At 38.1% G+C, this 14,553-nt stretch overlaps 1 protein-coding gene across 1 annotated transcript in view; it reads left to right on the top strand.

The window, feature by feature from the left end:
• The window catches only part of RTTN (rotatin), a 163,429-nt gene extending 150,000 nt beyond the window's left edge, over window positions 1–13,429 (top strand). Inside the window, exon 50 of the mRNA XM_059894105.1 lies at window positions 13,382–13,429. The gene's annotated coding sequence lies outside the window, so the exon portion shown is untranslated. The remainder of the gene's footprint in view (window positions 1–13,381) is intronic.
• The last annotated feature ends 1,124 nt before the right edge of the window (window positions 13,430–14,553 follow it).

Genomic DNA, 14,553 nt, shown 5'->3' with positions numbered 1-14,553 from the left:
AGAAAATCATTAAGGAAAGAGTGGCCTTAAATGACACGTTAGACCATTTGGAATTCACAGATAGTTACAGAACATTCCGTACAAAAACAATACACATTCTTTTCAAGTGCACATGGAACTTTCTCCAGGTCACATGCTAGGCCACAAAAGAAGTCTCAATAAATTTGAGAAAATTGAAATTATATCGAGTATCATTTTCTGACCACAAGGTATGAAACTAGAAATCAATTACAGGAAGAACACTGGAATAAAACACAAATACGTGGAGACTAACCAACATGCTACTAAAAATCCAATGGGTCAACAAAGAAACCAAAGAGAAAATTTAAAAAGTACCTTGAGACAAATGAAAATAGAAACGTAACTTTCCAAAATCTATGGGACAGAGCAAAAGCAATTCTAAGAGGAAGATTTATAGTGATACAAGCCTACTCAAGAAACAAGAAAAATCCCAAATAAACAACCTAAATTTCCACCTAAGGGAATTAAAAAAAGAACAAACAGAGCCCAAAGTTAGCAGAAGGAAGGAAAGAAATAAAGTAGAAATAAATGAGAGACCACCACCACCACCATCAATAATAATAATAGAAAAGGTCAATTAAAAGATCTTTTTAAAAGATAAACCAAATTGATAAACCTTAACCCAGACTTATCAAGAAAAAAAGAGAGGGACCCAAATAAAACTAGAAATGAAAGAGAAGTTACAACCAATGTCACAGAAATACAGATAATCTTAAGAGAATACTATGAACAGTTATATGCCAATAAATTGAACAACCTAGAAGAAATGAATAAATTCCTAGAAACATATAATCTTCCAAGACTGAATCAGGAAGAAATAGAAAATCTAAACAGACCAATTACTAGCAGTGAAATTGAATCATTAATCAAAAAACTTTCCATAAACGAAAGACCAGGATCAGATGGCTTCACAGGGGGAGTCTACCAAACATTTAAAGAAGAGTTAATACCTAGCTTTCTCAAACTATTCCAAAAATTGAAAAGGAGGGAACATTTCCAAACTCATTCTGCATAAGACCAGCATAACCCTGAAACCAAAACAGGACAAAGACACTACAAAGGAAGAAAATTACAGGCAATATCCCTGATGAACATAGATGTGAAAATCTTCAACAAAATATTAGCAAACCAAATTCAGCAATACATTAAAAGGATCGTACATCGTGATCAAGTGAGATTTATTCCAGGGATGCAATGATGGTTTAGTATCTGCAAATCAATCAACATGATACAACACATTAACAAAAAGAAAGATAAAAAAATCACATGATCATCTTAATAGATGCAGAAGAAGCTTTTGGCAAAATCCAGCATCTGTTCATGATAAAAACTCAACAAAGTTAGTATGGAGGGAACATAGTTTGCATGTGGATATGCAGTTTTCCCAACCTCCTTTGTTGAAAGCAATATTGATTCTCGTGGTTATGGGGGGCATGACTCAAACTTTGCTGATCATGTACCCCTTCCCCTTCTCCACGTGGGCTGCCCAGGATTTTGGGGTGAGATTTGATGCGTGCACTGAGAGTGGAAGTTTTTCTTATTCTTTTAAACTGTCAACTGTAAAAGTAGTCACTTGGAGCTTTTTATTTCATTGATTTTGTGGAATCGATCCCTCAGTTTATGTTTCAAGCTACGTAATGTTGTATGATGGGTTTTTAAAAGTTCATGTCACAAATGCACAGAACGAAACTTGATAATATATATTCATATGTTTTGCAAGTCTGTTTGGTATACTATTCAACTTAAGACTGCTCTCTCTCTTATTCTGGTTATGTATGAATAACATAGGAGAAAAGCATTATTTGACACAGGACTTGGAAACAAACTGAGAAATAAATTGGTAGAACAAGAAAAATGGAAATTGTATGCTTCTTAAAGAAGGGCTCTAATTGCCAACATTTTTTAATTGAAAAGTTTAAAAATGCCTTTAACCTATTGCCGTAATTTAGAAAGAACCTCTCAGATTTCATTGTTAGGGAAGCATACCTGGAATTCTGAGCATCACAATCTAAAATCTCAAAAAAGGAAAATGCTGTGTACCAGGCCACTGTACATTTCCCCCGGCGTAGACTTGTATTAACTCAACACACATTTATTGAACACTTACTATGTTCCAGGCCTGGATACCCTGATATGAAACACAGATCTCCTGGTTAAGCAGCTCCCAGCCCTCAGGGCAGAGACAAACATCTACACACATCAACTGCCAGGTGACATGACCAATAAGAGCATGGTGCTCCTAGAGTCCAGCGGATGAGGCAGCTAACTTCACCTGCCCCAGGCCACTGGTGCTGAAGATGGCACTTATTTTACAGTCGATGCTGATTTCGTGGGGCATCTTAAAACTAGCTCAGCTCATGGTCGCCTTCAGGTTACTTCTGAAATTAGAAAAGTAGTATAATCTGAACTCATATTCAGACACAATCCACAAAAGACCTAAAAGTACTTCAATCCCAAAGGAGAAGAGTAGATAAGAAAGAGGTTTGCTCTGGATGGACTTGGAAATATGTGGATTTGACCCCCAGTATCCTCTAGGGCAGGAGAGAGTAGAGCTCTGCCTTGCACAACACAACACACACACACACACACACACACACACACACACACACACACACATACATCATGGGCATATATATTAGAGTTTGGACAAGATACCTAGAAACAAAGAGAGTGATACCAAGCAGCACAAACGTCTTCAAATTGACTACTTAACACCCCGTTCAGGCGCCGGCATCGCTTGGGCTGGGATACCCTGCGCTGGGCGGGGCTGTGCTCCTGTGCAAAAGCTACCCCACGTGGCTCGGGCTCCAAGGCCACAGGCAGGGCTGCCCTGATCCCGGGGTCCTGTCACCTTGCTCTGGGCGGGGCTCCACGCACCACCAGCTTGAACGTCCGCTGGCTCCCACACATGGGTATTTCTGATTATACAGCCATCCTCCACCTAATTTTACATTTGGATGCCAAACAGTAATCACCAGCCTCACTCCCTGAAGCATTTGAATTATGTGTTATTGTTCTCCAATCCAATGAAGTTAAAGGTCTGTCTCCTCTCTGCTTAGAGCTGATAAGAGCGCAGATCAAGTTAATACAGTTATTAAATTGAAAAGAAAACAACTGCTGGTCTGCTTTTATTCCATACTTGGAGAATCGTATATCCCAAGTTCTCGGGCAACAGCCACTAATTTCCTTCCCTCTGCTCGATTAGTAGGTGAGACATTTCATATATCTGAATTCAGTATGTGTGCGTGTGTCTTGGGACCCCTACTGTTCTTCTTCTAGCATCTTAAGATGGCTAAACTTCTCTTATTTAGTCTTCAGACCTCCTTCTTATTTAGCACACCTTGTTGGTGCTCTATTTTATAGAATAGAAATGTTATTATTTATTGTTAGCTATAGGATGATCACTAAATTGAAAACACTTGTGGCAAGGGCTTATGTTTCACTTTTACTTCTACTCAGCACTGAGCTAGTTCTCATTTCTGAGAATTTGAACCCAGCATAAGATCTGTCTTCTGACCTTTCAAGGACCCTTTAGAAATGTAAGGTTTAGGGTTTGACTGGTGTTATTTTTGCTTTAGTTTTACTTTAAACATTCTTCAGCTCTTTCTCCTGTGTACTTTCCCCAAGATGTCATATCACCCCTCTCACTTCAGTTATTACCTCTACTGGGAAGACCCTGGCTCTGCTTGTAAACCCTTGTCTCATTCCTACTGTTCCTTCTCACTATCCATGTGCCTCCCTATCGGCCTGATTTCTCAGGTCCTTTTAGATCTAAGTGGCCACCCGTCCAAGAGGAATTAAAGTTTCCTCCACATTCCATGCACTGCATTGTGGAATCATCCAGTGGTTAACAGTTCCTCTTTGTCACCGTAACTGCAGTTTGTTCAAGCTGACACGACAGCAGTCACACAACCAAGGTTATTGACAGTCTCGGCAGGACATGTGCAGACTGCAGAGGATCGTGAAATGTAATATGGGGAAATTTTGGGTGTTCTTATACAAAAATTTTTATAATTATGGTAATTAAGGAATAATAAAGAGATAAATGATTGACTTTGAAAAAGAATAAAATACCCTACTAGAAGCTCATGTTTATCTCTTCTAAAAATGTTTCCAAATTTTCAACAGACTGCAGTTTTGCTTTCATATCCACTGACCTTGTCAAAATTACAGCATAACTGAGTGTGCTTTGTGATGGCTCCACCGACAACACTCTCAGAAGTGGTCCCTTCTTTACTTTGCACTCCCACTTCCTCTTCAAGGGCCTTAGATCATTAGATTCAGAAAACTGACCCGACCTCATTCTGCTGGTGGCTAAAGTAAAAGGCGCCTCAGTGCCCAGTTGTGTCATCAAATATATAATGTTGCTAGTATATTCATAGCTGTCCAAAATACTATAGGGAATGAGATCTAGAAACCAAGCCGACGGGGGTAGATAGGCTTGTGCTGGGCCACTCAGCTGTCACTGCTTCTAGACCCTTTCGGTGGACAGAGCCAGAAAACTTATTTTTAAATTTCATGAGTTCACACTGATAACTTTAATATTAGCCTAGGAACACAGAGTTCTTCTCCTTTCCCCATTCCATATTTGTGTATCTTTTTCACAGTGAGAACCCTGGTTCCCTACAACATCAGAATGAATATATCTACTCAGTTCCTCTATCCTCCAACCCCAGCAAAATAGTTTCAGAATCACTACATGAGTGATACCACCAGCAACAAGTTGGTCCCACTTTACTGCTAAGTAAAGTTCAAATTTTTTTGGTTTTTTTGCAGTTGCAATTATTTTGTGTTTAGAATATAGCCTTAGTATTAAAGTTTATAGTCAGAGAACTGAGTTCCAAAGTGGCTGGAATTAATTCTTCTTCTGTGTGGTTATATATTAGATGTACACTTAGGTTAATTTTTTTGTAGTCAATTTTAGTTTGATTTTTTAATCCTTTCATTTAATTGTTTTCTTTTGAATATGTAAAACATACATAACTCAAAAGTCAAAATCATATAAAGAGGAATAGCCAGAGAGGTCTCATTCCTATCCGTTTGCCTCCACCTGCTTCCCACCAACCCTACATATAACTATCATCCCTGGTTTATGACTTATCCCTTCTGTATTTCTTTTTGCAGTGTGTATATATATATATATGTGTGTGTGTGTGTGTGTGTGTGTGTGTGTGTGTGTGTGTGTATGTGTATGTGAGGTCTTTCTCCCCAGAGCTGCTGTAGGAGATGCTCTAACTTCTGGCCCACATTCCCGCAGCTCCCCGGAGTCCTGCAGCTGCGATAGACAGTTTCCAAGTCACTGACAGCTGCCCACTTCCAGCACCTGTGTCTCTCTCCTCATCCTGAGGGAGAAGCAGTTTACTAAACCCAGACAGGAGGCCCGTTTCAATGTAAAAGCACAGAGGTTGAAAGAGAATGCTTTGTTTGAAGAACAGCTTGAAATTCACTGCCATGAATGTGACTGGAGTGTGTAATTTGGAAATTCATAAAGATCCATTGTGGACAAATTGTGAAGGACACCGTATGCCATTTGCAGAGCACAGACTCAAATGAGAGTGTCTGCTCTGTGTGGGACCTGTGTTCAGAGTCACATGGTCTAAATAAACTGCTTTCAATGCATTGTTATCTCTCTGAAATTGACTTTAGCAATGACTTTCTCTTCCTAAGAATCAAGCACATTCATATACTTTTTGTACTCACCTATTTTCATTCAGAACCTATTCAGGTCAACCAATACTTATTGAAGAGTTTGTCCATATTTTCATGGATAGTTTTACTGTAGTAGCTTATACAAGTTTTGACTGCAGCACTTATTAATCCATTCAATAAATAATCATTCATTGCCTTTTTCATTTAAAACGTTCTTATCTGATTATAACAATAATACATTTTCATATGAAATTTGTAAAATAAAGAGGTTCATGAATAAAAATATAAAGATTGCCTTTAAGGCACCAACCCACATAACCACTGCCATTTACATTGTGGTATCATTTTCATTTATTTAATCCCCCAATAAAGTAATTCCCTAGTGACAGAAAAAATGGCAGATTCATTAAAAAAAAAATTCCTCCTTTATCAAATGAAAGCATGCTCATATTTTAGAGAAAAAAGAAAATATCACTCCTGTTCTACCTCCTACTCTATTCTTTCTAAGCATAAAGGAAGAAAATCAGACCCTTGCCACTGTTTTACAACCTGGTGTGGCGTCTTCTTTCACCTGCTAGTATTACCTAAGCTCCTGGATGCTGTCTGGATAATTCCCCTGCTTTCCTTAAAGTTATGGGAGAAGAGGGAACTGCAATGTTTAGTATCTCCTATGCTACTTTATATCTATATCACAGTCTATTTGAGGTGGGAGAATCACAGGCAGTGCATGAATTGTAACTCTCAAAAACCCAAGTTAAATACCCTTTATTTTTTAAAAAAATTTTATATTATTTTTTTATATGGCAGGTTCTTATTAGTTATCTATTTTATACATATTAGTGTATACATGTCAATCCCAATCACCCAATTCATCACACTGCCACCACCCCGCAACTTCCCCCCTTGGTGTCCATACGTTTGTTCTCTGCATCTGTGTCTCACTTTCTACCCTGCAAACCAGTTCATCTGTACCATTTTTCTAGGTTCCACATATATGCTTTAATATACGATATTTGTTTTTCTCTTTCTGACTTACTTCACTCTGTATGACAGTCTCTAGATCCATCCACGTCTCTACAAAGGACCCAATTTCGTTCCTTTTTATGGCTGAGTAATATTCCATTGTATGTATGTACCACAACTTCTTTATCCATTCGTCTGTCGATGGGCATTTAGGTTGCTTCCATGACCCGGCTGTTGTAAATAGTGCTGCAATGAACATTGGGGGTGCATGTGTCTTTTTCAATTATGGTTTTCTCTGGGTATATGCGCAGCAGTGGGATTTCTGAGTCATATGGTAATTCTATTTTTAGTTTTTTAAGGAACCTCCATACTGTTATCCACAGTGGCTGTATCAATTTACATTCCCAGCAACAGTGCAAGAGGGTTCCCTTTTCTCCACACTCTCTCCAGCATTTGTTGTTTGTAGATTTTCTGACGATGCCCATTCGAACTGGTGTGAGGTGATACCTCACTGTAGTTTTGATTTGCATTTCTCTAGTAATTAGTGATGTTGAGCAGCTTTTCATGTACTTCTTGGCCATCTGTATGTCTTCTTTGGAGAAATGTCTATTTAGGTCTTCTACCCATTTTTGCACTGGGTTGTTTGTTTTTTTAATATTGAACTTCATGAGCTGTTTATATATTTTGGAGATTAATTCTTTGTCCGTTGATTCATTTCCAAATATTTTATCCCATTCTGAGGGTTGTCTTTTCATCTTCTTTATGGTTTCCGTTGCTGTGCAAAAGCTTTTTAAGTTTCATTAGGTCCCATTTGTTTATTTTTGTTTTTATTTCCATTAGTCTAGGAGGTGGATCAAAAAAGATCTTGCTGTGATTTATGTCAAAGAGTGTCCTTCCTATGTTTTCCCCTAAGAGTTTTATAGTGTCCAGTCTTAAATTTAGGTCACTAATCCATTTTGAGTTTATTTTTGTGTATGGTGTTAGGGAGTATTCTAATTTCATTCTTTTACATGTAGCTGTCCAGTTTTCCGAGCACCACTTATTGAAGTAACTGTCTTTTCTACATTGTATATCCTTGCCTCCTTTGTCATAGATTAGTTGACCAAAGGTGTGTGGGTTTATCTCTGGGCTTTCTCTCCTGTTCCATTGATCTATATTTCTGTTTCTGTGTCGGTACCACATTGTCTTGATTACTGTAGCTTTGTAGTATAGTCTGAAGTCAGGGAGTCTGATTCCTCCAGCTCCGTTTTTTTCCCCCAAGACCACTTTGGCTATTCGGCATCTTCTGTGTCTCCATACAAATTTTAAGATTTTTTGTTCTACTTTTGTAAAAAATGCCATTGGTAATTTGATAGGGATTGCATTTAATCTGTAGATTGCTTTGGGAAGTATAGTCATTTTTACAATGTTGATTCTTCCAATCCAAGAATATGGTATATCTCTCCATCTGTTTGTATCATCTTTAATTTCTTGCATCAGTGTCTTATAGTTTTCTGCATACAGGTCTTTTGTCCCCCTAGGTAGGTTTATTCCTAGGTATTTTATTCTTTTTGTTGCAATGGTAAATGGCAGTGTTAAATTCTCTTTCAGATTTTTCATCATTAGTGCATAGGAATGCAAGAGATTTCTGTGCATTAATTTTGTATCCTGCAACTTTACCAAATTCATAGGTTAGCTCTAGTAGTTTTCTGGTGGCATCTTTAGGATTCTCTATGTATAGTATCATGTCATCTGCAAACAGTGACAGTTTTACTTCTTCTTTTCCAATTTGTATTCCTTTTATTTCTTTTTCTTCTCTGATTGCTGTGGCTAAGACCTCCAAAATTATGTTGAATAATAGTGGTGAGAGTGGACATCCTTGTCTTGTTCCTGACCTTAGAGGAAATGCTTTCAATTTTTCACCATTGAGAATGATGTTTGCTGTGGGTTTGTCGTATGTGACCTTTATTATGTTGAGGTAGGTTTCCCTCTATTCCCACTTTCTGGAGAGTTTTTATCATAAGTGGGTGTTAAATTCTGTCAAAAGCTTTTTCTGCATCTATTGAGATGATCATATTATGGTTTTTCTTCTTCAATTTGTTAGTATGGTGTATCACATTGATTGATTTGCATATATTGAAGAATCCTTGCATCCCTGGGATAAATCCCACCTGATCATGGTGTATGATCCGTTTAATGTGCTGTTGGTTTCTGTGTGCTAGTATTTTGTTGGGGATTTTTGCAACTATATTCATCAGTGGTATTGGTGTGTAATTTTCTTCTTTTGTAGTATCTTTCTCTGGTTTTGGTATCAGGGTGATGGTGGCCTCATGGAGTGAGTTTGGGACCGTTTCTTCCTCTGCAATGTTTTGGAAGACTTTGAGAAGGATGGATTTTAGCTCTTCTCTAAATGTTTGATAGAATTCACCTGTGAAGCCATCTGGTCCTGGACATTTGTTTGTTGGACGATTTTTAATCACAGTTTCAATTTCATTACTTGTGATTGGTCTGTTCATGTTTTCTATTTCTTCCTGGTTCAGTCTTGGAAGGCTATACCTTTCTACGAATTTGTCCATTTCTTCCAGGTTGTCCATTTTATTGGCATAGAGTTGCTTGTAGTAGTCTCTTAGGATGCTTCCTATTTCTGCAGTGTCTGAAATTTTCATTTCTGATTTCATTAATTTGTGTCCTTTCCCTCTTTTTTATGATGAGTCTGGGTAATGGTTTATCAATTTTGTTTATCTTCTCAAAGAACCAGATTTTAGTTTTATTGATCTTTGCTCTTGTTTTCTGTGTTTCTATTTCATTTATTTCTGCTCTGATCTTTCTGATTTCCCTCCTTGTACTAACTTTGGGTTTTGTTTGTTTTTCTTTCTCTACTTCTTTTAGATGTAAGGTTAGATTGGTTATTTGAGATGTTTGTTGTTTCTTGAGGTAGGACTGTATTGCTATAAACTTCCCTCTTAGAACTGCTTTTGCTGCATCCCATAGGTTTTGGATTGTCGTGTCTTCATTGTCATTTGTCTCGAGGTATTTTTGATTTCCTCTTTGATTTCTTCAGTGGTCTCTTGGTTATTTAGTAACGTATTGTTTATCCTCACTGTGTTTGTGTTTTTTACGTTTTTTTCCCTGTAATTGATTTCTAATCTCATAGCGTTGTGGTCAGAAAAGATGCTTGATATGACTTCAATTTTCTTAAATTTACGGAGGCTTGATTTGTGACCCAAGTTGTGATCTCTCCTGGAGAATGCTCCGTGCGCACTTGAGAAGAAAGTGTAGTCTGCTGTTTTTGGATCGAATGCCCTATAAATATCAATTAAATCTATCTGGTCTATTGTGTCATTTAAAGCTTGTGTTTCCTTATTAATTTTCTGTTTGGATGATCTCTCCATTGGTGTAAGTGAGGTGTTAAAGTCCCCCACTATTATTGTGTTACTGTCAATTTCCTCTTTTAGAGCTGTTAGCAGTTGCCTCATGTATTGAGGTGCTCCTATGTTGGGTGCATATATATTTATAATTGTTATATCTTCTTCTTGGATTGATCCCTTGATGATTATGTAGTGTCCTTCCTTGTCTCTTGTAACATTCTTTATTTTAAAGTCTATTTTATCTAATATGAGTATTGCTACTCCAGCTTTCTTTTGATTTCCATTTGCATGGAATATCTTTTTCCATCCCTTCACTTTCAGTCTGTATGTGTCCCTAAGTCTGAAGTGAGTCTCTTGTAGACAGCATATATATGGGTTTTGTTTTTATATCCATTCAGCAAGCCTGTGTCTTTTGGTTGGAGCATTTAATCCATTCACGTTTAAGGTAATTATCAATATGTATGTTCCTATGACCATTTTCTTAATTGTTTTGGGTTTGTTTTTGTAGGTCCTTTTCTTCTCTTGTGTTTCCCACTTAGAGAAGTTCCTTTAGCATTTGTTATAGAGATGGTTTGGTGGTGCTGAATTCTCTTAGCTTTTGCTTGTCTGTAAAGCTTTTGATTTCTGCATTGAATCTGAATGAGATCCTTGCTTGGTAGAGTAATCTTGGTTGTAGGTTCTTCCCTTTCATCACTTTAAATATGTCCTGCCACTCCCTTCTGGCTTATAGAGTTTCTGCTGAGAAATCAGCTGTTAACCTTATGGGAGTTCCCTTGTATGTTATTTGTCATTTTTCCCTTGCTGTTTTCAGTAATTTTTCTTTGTCTTTAATTTTGGTCAATTTGATTACTATGTGTCTTAGCGTTTTTTCCTTGGGTTTATCCTGTATGGGACTCTCTGTGCTTCCTGGACTTGGGTGGCTATTTCCTTTCCCATGTTAGGAAAGTTTTCAACTATAATCTCTTCAAATATTTTCTCGAGTACTTTCTCTCTCTCTTCTCCTTCTGGGACCCCTATAATGTGAATGTTGTTGCATTTAATGTTGTCCCAGAGGTCTCTTAGGCTGTCTTCATTTCTTTTCATTGTTTTTTCTTTATTCTGTTCCGCAGCAATGAATTCCACCATTCTGCCTTCCAGGTCACTTATCCGTTCTTCTGCCTCAGTTATTCTGCTATTGATTCCTTCTAGTGTATTTTTCATTTCAGTCATTGTATTGTTCATCTTTAATTCTTCTAGGTCTTTGTTAAACATTTCTTGCATCTTCTCAGTCTTTGCCTCCATTCTTTTTCCCAGGTCCTGGATCATCTTCACTCTCATTATTCTGAATTCTTTTTCTGGAAGGTTGCCTATCTCCACTTCATTTAGTTGTTTTTCTGTGGTTTTATCTTGTTCCTTCATGTGTTACATAGCCCTCCGCCTTTTCATCTTGTCTATCTTTCTGTGAATGTGGTTTTTGTTCCACAGGCTGCAGGATTGTAGTTCTTCTTGCTTCTGCTGTCTGCCGTCTTGTGGATGAGGCTGTCTAAGAGGCTTGTGCAAGCTTCCTGATGGGAGAGACTGGTGGTGGTTAGAGCTCTGGTGTTTCTCTGCTGGGCAGAGCTCAGTAGAACTTTAATCCACTTGTCTGCTGATCTGTGGGGCTGGGTTCCCTCCCTGTTGGTTGTTTGACCTTAGGCGACCCAGCACTGGAGCCTACAGGCTGTTTTGGGGGCTAATGGTGGACTCTGGGAGGGCTCATGCCATGGAGAACTTCCCAGAATTTCTGCCGCCAGTGTCCTCGTCCTCACGGTGAGACACAGCTACCCCCTGCCTCTGCTGGAGACCCTCCAACACTGGCAGGTAGGTCTGATTCTGTCTCCTATGGGGTCATTGCTCCTTCCCCTGGGTCCCTATGCGCACACTACTTTGTGTGTGCCCTCCAAGAGTGGAGTCTCTGTTTCCCCCAGTCCTGTCGAAGTCCTGCAATCAAATCCTGCTAGCCTTCAAAGTCTTATTCTCTAGGAATTCCTCCTCCCTTTGCCAGACCCCCAGGTTGGGAAGCCTGACATGGGGCTCAGAACCTTCACTCCAGTGGGTGGACTTCTGTGGTATAAGTGTTCTCCAGTTTGTGAGTCACCCACCCAGCAGTTATGGGATTTGATTTTACTCTGATTGCGCCCCTCCTACCGTCTCACTGTGACTTCTCCTTTGTCTTTGGATGTGGTGTATCTTTTTTGGTGAGTTCCAATGTCTTCCTGTCGATGATTGTTCAGCAGTTAGTTTTGATTCCGGTGCTCTCGCAAGAGGGAGTGAGAGCATGTCCTTCTACTCTGCCATCTTGAACCAATCTAAATACCCTTCTTGATGGCACCTAAAAGGTGAATGAGTCCCCATTTCTGACTCTTGACAGAAGATTCCTGGCAGTGGGGCACCAAAGAACCATAAATATTATGATATGTTATTGCCTTCTCTCTTTATTTTCATTGAAATTTCATTGAGATAATTGTAGATTCACATGGAATTGTAAGAAATAATACAGAGAGACTCCATATATTTTTACCCAGTTTCCCCCAGTGGTAGCATATTAGAAAATAGAGTACAATGTCACAGCCAGGAGATTGACATTGGTGCAATCCACATACAGTATTCAGCTTTCCCCAGTTTTACTTGTGCTCATTTGTGTGTGGGTGCATGTGTGTTTTAAGTTCTATTGTATTAAGCTGTATAGGATGCATAAGTATATCATGTTAATACAAGAATAATTGCATTAATTATATTAAGATATATACAATGTTGTCACCTGTGTAAATTTGCATATCTCCCACCACAGTCAAGATACAAAACAATTCAAACATCATGAGGATCCTTCGTGTTGCCTGTTATGACAAATATTTCTTTCCCACATCACTCCCTATTTTTAACCCCTGGCAACTTCTAATCTTTTCTAAAATTTCTAAATTTAAAAAATTTTTGTCATTTCAAGAATGTTGTATAAATGGAATACATTCACTATGAAACCTTTGAGACTGGCTTTTTTTTTTCACTCAGCATGATTCCCTGCAGATTTATCCAAGTTTTTGCATGTATCAATAGTTTGATCTTTTTTACTGTTGAGTAGTATCCCATGGTAGAAATATACCAGACACCTAAGTCTTTTATTTTATTTGGAGTGATTATAAATAGTATTATGTTTAAAATTTTCGTTTCCCTATGATTATTATTAGTATATAGAAATGCAGTTGATTTTGGGGTATTGATCTTGTATACTGCAAACTTGTTGAACTCACTTATTAGTTATAGGAGATTTTGTAGATTTCTTGAGTTTGCTACATAAACAATCATGTCCTCTGCAGTTTGGAATAGTTTTATGTCCTCCTTCCTGATCTGTGTGCCTTTTATTTCTTTTTCTTGCTTTATTGCAGTGGCTGGAACATCTAGTACTATGTTGTACAGCAGTGGTTCAAGCAGACTCCTTACCTTTTCCCAGTCTTAAGAGGAAAGCATTCAGTCCTGGCTATGGGTTCTTTGCAGATGATCTTTATCAAGTTGAGGTAATTCCCCTCTATTTCTAACTCATGGCTTTTATTGTGAGTGGGTGTTACATTTTTTTATCAAATGCTTTTTCTGTGTCAATCAATATGATCACATAATTTTTCTTCTTTAACTTGTTGATATATTGAATTACATTTATTTTTGATTCTCAAATGAGAAGTGACTTTGGACAGGTGAAGAAGGGAGTACACTATGTAAGACTTTGAAAATGAAGCCAAGGTGTTTAGATGTGAATCTATTGCACACCATTTTCCAAAGTATGTTCTGAGACGTATGCTAATAGAGGATACATAAAGATGTAATTTCACAGTCAAACTAGTTTGAGAAACAGTGGTTTAAACTAAATTCAGTAGGCTTCTTCGCTCCTGATTTTCTCAGAACCTTTAATATGCTGCATTGAATGATATCTGCATTTCCAAAAGGGGATTAAAAAGTGTAAAGTTTCCAAATCCAGTTTATCCACAAAATCCACATTTTCCATAATGTCTGTGATAATTAGAAGATGCACTTTGGGAAACATTGCCATAGGAAATAATTTTTTCTAATGAAAATTTCTGACCTGGGGAGTACCGTAGAAGAAAGGCAGTGTGCTGTGGTGGCTCTTACACATCGAACTTCAGGCAGGTTTCCTACCTGCTGAAAGCCCACTTCATTAGCTGTTGAGTGGGGAAAAAACCTGACTCCATGGGGGGGGGGGCAGTAGGATGTTGAGGTAAAGAGTGTGTGCTCTACAGTCAAACATCTGAGTGCACATCCTGGTTTTGCTACCTAAAAGATGTGGGGAACATTGGGTAAGTTACTTAATCACCCTGTGCCTGTTTCCTCACATGTAATGTAAGAATAGTAACAATTCCTATTTTCTAAGATTTTTAAAAGGCTTAATGAATGAAACATGTAAAGCCTTAGAGAAGTGTCAGGCAACTGGTAACCACTTAATAGTCATTACCTGTGCTGTTTATAGTTGAAGGATTAAGTGAGATGATCAGAAAAATGCCTATCAATTTTATTACTCAGAAAGTAGTTATTAGGAAAGTAGATCCAA

Source organism: Balaenoptera ricei, chromosome 14 (assembly GCF_028023285.1).
Source record: "Balaenoptera ricei isolate mBalRic1 chromosome 14, mBalRic1.hap2, whole genome shotgun sequence".
NCBI classification, from domain to species: Eukaryota; Metazoa; Chordata; class Mammalia; order Artiodactyla; family Balaenopteridae; genus Balaenoptera; species Balaenoptera ricei.
This window is presented reverse-complemented; position numbering and strand designations above follow the sequence as displayed.